The sequence below is a fragment of the Silurus aristotelis genome, assembly GCF_946808225.1.
Source record: "Silurus aristotelis genome assembly, chromosome: 12".
Taxonomy (NCBI): domain Eukaryota; kingdom Metazoa; phylum Chordata; class Actinopteri; order Siluriformes; family Siluridae; genus Silurus; species Silurus aristotelis.
The window spans coordinates 15,628,511-15,635,476 of NC_139585.1; positions in this window are offsets into that span (position 1 = coordinate 15,628,511).

The following is a 6,966-nucleotide window of genomic DNA, read 5'->3' on the forward strand; positions in this document are numbered from 1 at the left end:
CTGGCAACCCTGAAACTGAACAGCATTCTTGTGGTATTGGTTTGTTACTCCAAAGAAACAGTATGTCCTAATCCTGACAGCTACAAATGAGGACGTAAATGTCTGTGTCTTTTCCTTTTTGTACTTGGTATTCTTATGCAGAAGGTGAGTTGATGAGTTCCGGGACATTCTGTCTTTCCCGAAAATTACTCAGACCTTTGTGCTTTACCGCATGTGTGTCACTAGACTCTAATTAGACAGGGAGTCTGCTCAGGTGTAAATGTTACTCAAAGTGACGGAGACAGAGTGAGCTGTCACTGCTGACTAATGTCCATAAACACACTCCGGGGAGCAGAGTGCATAGCTCTATGCACATTAGAGGATGTGCGCAGACTGTCGCTGAAGAACTACAGAGTCCTGAACACTTGGACACCTGACTTTTTTGCCATTTGTGTTTCTACCCCAAATTGTTACCACACCATGGTCATTGTATTGGATATGTATTGGGGATCATAAAATCTTCTCTCCACTTAATCTATGAGATCCCAAACATGTTCCAGCATGATAACGCCCCTGTGCACAAAGCAAACTCCACGAAGATTTGGTTTACATGAGATGGATTTGAAGATCTTGAGTGGCCTGCTGTAGAGCTCTGACATCTTGACCACCTTTGGAATAAATTGGAACACTGCATCCCAGGCCTCCTCACCCCACATCAGTACCTGACTTTACTAACACCCTTGTGGCTGAATTAGAACAAATCTGCGCAAGCCTCTCCAAAATCTAATGGAACGTCTTTCCAAAAGAGTGGAGGATATTATAAATGTGGAATAGGCCATTCCTAAAACACATACAGTACGAACCTTATTGTCTGGTGTCCACATAGTGCAGTTAAAAGTAATAAATTTGACATACAAATAAGTTTTCCCTTTTCATGATGTAGCTAATGATCTTTAAGAACATAAAAAATGTTTATCAAAAAAATCTCATGATAAAAAAAAAAAAACGAAAGACACGAAGTAATTTTATTCCCATAAAATCTTTTTTTTTTTTTTTTTTTGGCCAGTCATTTCTATTCAGTTCACAAAATCTGACCTTGTTGTTTGTCTCATAAATATTTTTATTGGCCACACGATGACTGAATGATAAATATTTTACTATTTAATTTTTTAAAAACCTCTTTCTGTAGTGGGCTTTTTGTCTGTTTTGTATTTGCTCATATAGTAGTGCCATGAAAAGAGGAAAGACATTTTATTATTGTGTGTGTGTGTGTGTGTGTGTGTGTGCCTGTTTGCTTGCCACTCTTTTGATTACACCATTTTAGATGCCTCACTTCAGAATACTCTGCTAACAGCTGCTGATGGAAACGTGACGTTTTGCATTCTGTCTTTCCGACGGTCTTAAAATTCATAAAACATTAAGATGGAAATGCATCTTCCCCTCACACTCTCTCCTCACTTCTTTTTTCAGGAATGAGCATCAAATAGCATTTTCATGGAAATGAATCTAGCTGTAGCAGCGTTATAACTCACGCGAGTGTGTGTTCCGAATTGCTGTGTGTCTCGGATGGATGTGTCAGTAGACGAGTGGAGTGAGGGATCCCTCTGCTCTTATAGCTTCAGGACGTGGCCACTGTAAATCAAGGTGTCTGCTGCTAACATTAAGAGATATTAATGAGTGTGTGGCTTACAGCTAATACAGAGGGGGAGACAGACGCTGAGCGATGGCTCGGCTATTTCACTTATCTTTTGGTGCCAAAATCACATAAAGCCGTAAATATCTGTCTTTCTTTCTCTTTTTCTTCCCTAGTTAAAAAAGCAAGCTTTGCTGTAACACAACTATTTGAGTGATCTGAGCTCAGCAAAGTTTACCTGTAGTGTAGCAAATCTTATTTTATTATAGAGCATTTAATCTTGATATTATCACTACTTAGCAGCAAATCATTTTGTCCCAGCTTATGTCCCTGCATTATATAGACACCGAATGTACAAAAGCTTGTGGACACCTGACCATAATATTTGTGTTTCTGTACATTCGATTCCACATTTAGTGCCCATGAGCTGTTATAATAACCACTTCTGGAAGGGTTTACCACTAGATTTTGGAGTGTGGTTGTGGAAATGTCAGGTATGGATGTAAGGTCTGGGGTGCAGTCAGTATTCCAATTCATCCCAAAGGTTCATTCCAACAGGATTGAGGTCAGAGCTTTTATAGCAGGCCATGCAAGATCTTCCACTACAATTACACATGTACACAGTATCTTTATTAAGTTTGCCTTGAGCACAGGGACATTGTCATGCTGGAACAGGTTTGAGTTTCCAAATTCAAGTGTAGGAAAAATTTAATGCTACCGCATCTATAGGCATCCTATACAATTGTGTGTCTCCAAGTTTAGCAGTAAATCCACATGTGACTGGCAAAGTCATATCCCAGTACTTTTGTCCATAAAGTGTAAAACAAATATGAATTCTGTATGGAATGATGCACAACACACCATGCATTTCTAAAAAAAAAAAATTATCCACTCTTAAGGTGGCTTGTTATCACTTAGAAGAAAACCAACAAGTATTATTCTGCCTATACCACAGAGATTTACCAAGATGACACAACAACAACAACAACAAAACATTATACACAAGACTGATCATATACAGGATATTTAAAGCAGCAGTACAAACATTAAATCATTATTTGTAGTATCTCTATGCAATATTTTTAAGCTAAGTGATAAAAAGAAATGTGTACAGATGTTCCACCTTTAGTTAAAAAAATAAAATATAAATAAATAAAAGTTCAAACAAGACATTTTGACCGGAAGAGAACACTGGCTTTAAAGCGAAAGTACATTTACTCAAGCACCCTGTTGAGTATTTGATGGAAATGCCATCTTGCAGAGCAGTATTTTACCTAAGAGCGTAGGCTGAGCAGTCAGTTCCTGTGAAGTGAAATGCGCTCGTGGTCAATCATGCAACAACTCCTACATAGTAATTTTCCTTCTCCCCTCAGGTTGTACAAACTCTTCTTTGGAATATTGCATATGTGCTTAGCTTGCCCTTTGTTCTGCTTTGTTTTCTGCCTGCGCTCTCAGACGCTTCTTTTATTCAAACTTCCTTGAGTGCCTCCTGAACCGAGCCACGACCTCTGGTTGGAAATTGACAAACAGCTGACCTTGCTAAGCAGATCCATGCCCTGGCTGAGCTCTCAGTGTGCCACTGTCATTTCCCTCTCAACGTCTGCTCTTTTTTTTTCATACTTGCAGGCTGCATAGATATAGTTGATGTGGACACAAAGGCTTTACTTATCCTCCGCCATTTTAGTTGCCTTATATGAATGTGGAGGATGTGCACTATACAGACTCATTATTCTTGTTTACAAGAACAATACGTCCCTTATTTGCCTTATGTGTCCTGTGTCTCTGAGCCCAGCTTAGGAACCTCTTTAGCAGCGTTCAACATGTTTTTTTCCTCCACCAGATTGGTGCTTGTTTAAAGCACGTCTTCTGATGTGTTGCACTTGTCGCTAGTGTGTGCTTAGTGAAATCATGGCTTTTGAGGTGAATGGATGATCTGTGAGTAGTGATTTTTCATGAGAGCTGCAAGTATTCGAGATCAGTTTAGCAATTTGCTCAATTACCAAATTTGAAGACATTGTGGAAGGTTAAGACTCTTTCATAACATTAAAGATTGGATTCGTCATTTTTCTCTTTTCTCTCATCTGTTAAAAAAAAAAAAAAAATAATCATCTTTGATAACTTTGTGCATGAAGCAGATGTAGTCAGTCTTAAACATTTGTAAAAATTCCTCTGGTTCATTTTCCCCCATATTTATTTTTAGCTGATTCATTTCAGCTGAGCTTCACTTGACTTTCTGAGCACATCTCAGTCACTCGGTATTCTTGTGTAGTAAGAGTGAAGAGCTGTCTCACTCTTTAGTTCAGAGTTTGCTAAAATGGGGTCAAACATTGTCAACATTATCAGTAAGTCAAATTCTTATCCCGGCTTATTACCTGTCTCCAACTCTGAGGAGAAATCATCTCTGCACACATGCTCTCGCTAGATCTCTCAAACCAGATACACGCAGCCTGACATTTACTGCACACAATAGCATTAAAAAAGCAAAGTGTTTATGTTGGAAAAACTACTTTTCTGTGGAAAGGTAAAGGTGAGTGCTGCAGTAAGGGTTAGGGGAAAGAGTTCTGTGAAAATGTGGGTGATGTCAGGCACTGAGGTCAGAGGTGAATTAATTAGATATAATTTCCTCTCTCATAGCAGACAGTACACTCTGATTACATCATCTCTCCTGCTTGGCTCCTTCCCTTTATTTGAAGAAAGTCATTATCTCAGGGCGACGGGTCACTTTCTCTCTCCCTCGCTCTCTCCGTCTCTTTCTAAGCATCGAGGTTTTGCTGTTGCTATTGATATACTTGTACAAAGAAACATGTTTCCTTCTAATCAGGGCTGCTTTCTCATTGAACAGCTACCCGAGATAAATCAGGCACGTTATTCATTTATTTGCCACCGTATCATTTTTGCTTTTCATTTGGTTTCACAGCTCATAACAGAGCCGATGCAAATCTGGCAAGCTGTGCAAGTACAATGAAGCATTTGGAATCCTCACAATAGGCTCGTAAGATCATATTAAATCTCGCCTCTGTTTTCTTTTTTCTTTTCTTTCATTTTTTAATTTTATTTGAGAGCATCGCTTCAATGCAATGTAAACAGTCTGATGCCTACTGTTACTTTCAACCCTAAATAGCTAGCACTGACAGAGCAGCAGCAAATTGTTCCTCTCCTCTGCTCTCTTCTGTGCTCCTTTCCTTTCCTTTCCTTTCCTTTCCTTTCCTTTCCTTTCCTCTCCTCCTCTCATCTCCTTTCCTTTCCTTTCCTCTCCTCTCCTCTCTCCTCTCCTCTCTTCTCTTCTCCTTTCCTTTCCTTTCCTTTCCTTTCCTCTCCTTTCCTCTCCTCTCCTCTCCTCCTCTCATCTCCCCTCCTCTCTTCTCCTCTCCTTTCCTCTCCCCCTCTCATCTCCTCTTCTCTCTTCTCTTCTCCTCTACTCCTCTCCTCTCTTCTCCTCTCTTCTCCACTCCTCTCCTCCTCTCCTCTCTTCTCCTCTCTTCTCCACTCCTCTCCTCCTCTCCTCTCTTCTCCACTCCTCCTCTCCTCTCCTCTCCTCTCCTCTCCTCTCCTCTCCTCTCCTCTCTTCTCCTTTCCTTTCCTTTCCTTTCCTTTCCTTTCCTTTCCTTTTTTCCTTTCCTTTCCTTTCCTTTCCTTTCCTTTCCTTTCCTTTCCTTTCCTCTCCTCTCCTCTCCTCTCCTCTCCTCTCCTCTCCTTTCCTCTCCTCTCCTCCTCTCATCTCCTTTCCTTTCCTCTCCCCCTCTCATCTCCTCTTCTCTCTTCTCTTCTCCTCGCCTTTCCTCTCCTCTCTTCTCCACTCCTCTACTCCTCTCCTCTCTTCTCCACTCCTCTCCTCTCCTCTCCTCTCCTCTCCTCTCCTCTCCTCTCCTCTCCTCTCCTCTCCTCTCCTCTCCTCTCCTCTACTTTCCTCAATTGATTCTTTCCTGTAGTGTTCGATGTTCTTTACTTAAAAAGGTTCTTAAATATTTATTGTCTAAAGCTGCTACATTTTAAACTACTGATATAATGTTTAATTTAGAACATCACTGAAATGTCTGCAAATCATTTTTTATGTTTGACTTTCTGTTCTGGGCAGCTTTTAATTTAAAATTATATTTACAAAACAACACTAGCAGACAAATTGCAGTGTCTTACAAAGGAATTTCCCAGCAACAAATTACAGTATATACAAAAATGTGTGGGGGGAAAAAAGGAAAACGGAACGACTCCGTTTATCCATTGTATGTAATGGGGACAGACTGTGTCCTTGTGTTATTGTCCCTGGTGCAACAAACAGATGTGATCTGACTGACAATCACTCTGCGCCCCTTATTATCGCTTAATCCTGCCTGCTAGGAGTTAGAGTTAAAACAGGCTGATAAGCAGAGCAGGCAGACCGACACCGAGGCAGCATCGAGTCACCGCAACACAATATTTCAATCCAGGTAATACAGACCTAAAGCCCTGAGGGGAGTTAAAACACGAAAACATCCTGCTATGCTGAAACACCAGCCTCGTCCTTATACCCAAGTCTGCCAGATAAAAACATATTTTTTATGACACTATGACAATGTCATTATCACTTAGATATTTGCATGTTCTCTTTATGTCTGAGTTTCTTCTACATTATCTGGTTTGCCTCAACCTCCCTAAAACATGCCAGTAATTGGATTAGCTACATTAAATGTAACCTCTATGTGAATAAATGTGTGCACCCTCCTTTGACATGGAGTCGCATACTATCCATGGTGCACTTCCACATCACTATTAAAACTATTATTGATTTCTAATCTGCTTATATGGTGTGATTTATGAATGTTGCTCCTGCTTAAACAAATACTTTTATTTAACTACCAGCGAGAGGGAAACTGAGACAAAGCAATAGCCAGTGTTTTTATGACACATTATTTAACTGTCAACTGTAGTGAAGTTTAACGTGCTAAAAAGATCCCATGGCATCTGCTGGATTTCTGCCTTTTTGTTCTGAATGGAATAACTGAGCAGAAATGGGAATCTGGATAATTCTCCTAAATCAGTGCTCAGATGACTTAGTGTCTTACTGTTCTAGCTGAGCAGATGGACAGCCATGGTCATTAGATTATGTGTGTGTGTGTGTGTGTGTGTGTGTGTGTGTGTGTGTGTGTGTGTGTGTGTTGGGCATGTGATTCACGGCTGTGATTCTCAGCTGACCACCACTTATACACCCCTCTAATTGGTAACCTTAACTCTTAGGTTCCTTGTAGTCACTTAACAATAAACAAAGAGATTATTGCATTTCACATCTATGTTATAAACCATAGTTATAAGTATGACTCTCAGTCTCATTAGCGGGACCTCTCTATTTCCTGTTACTCAGTAGATGTGAAGTGGCCTGG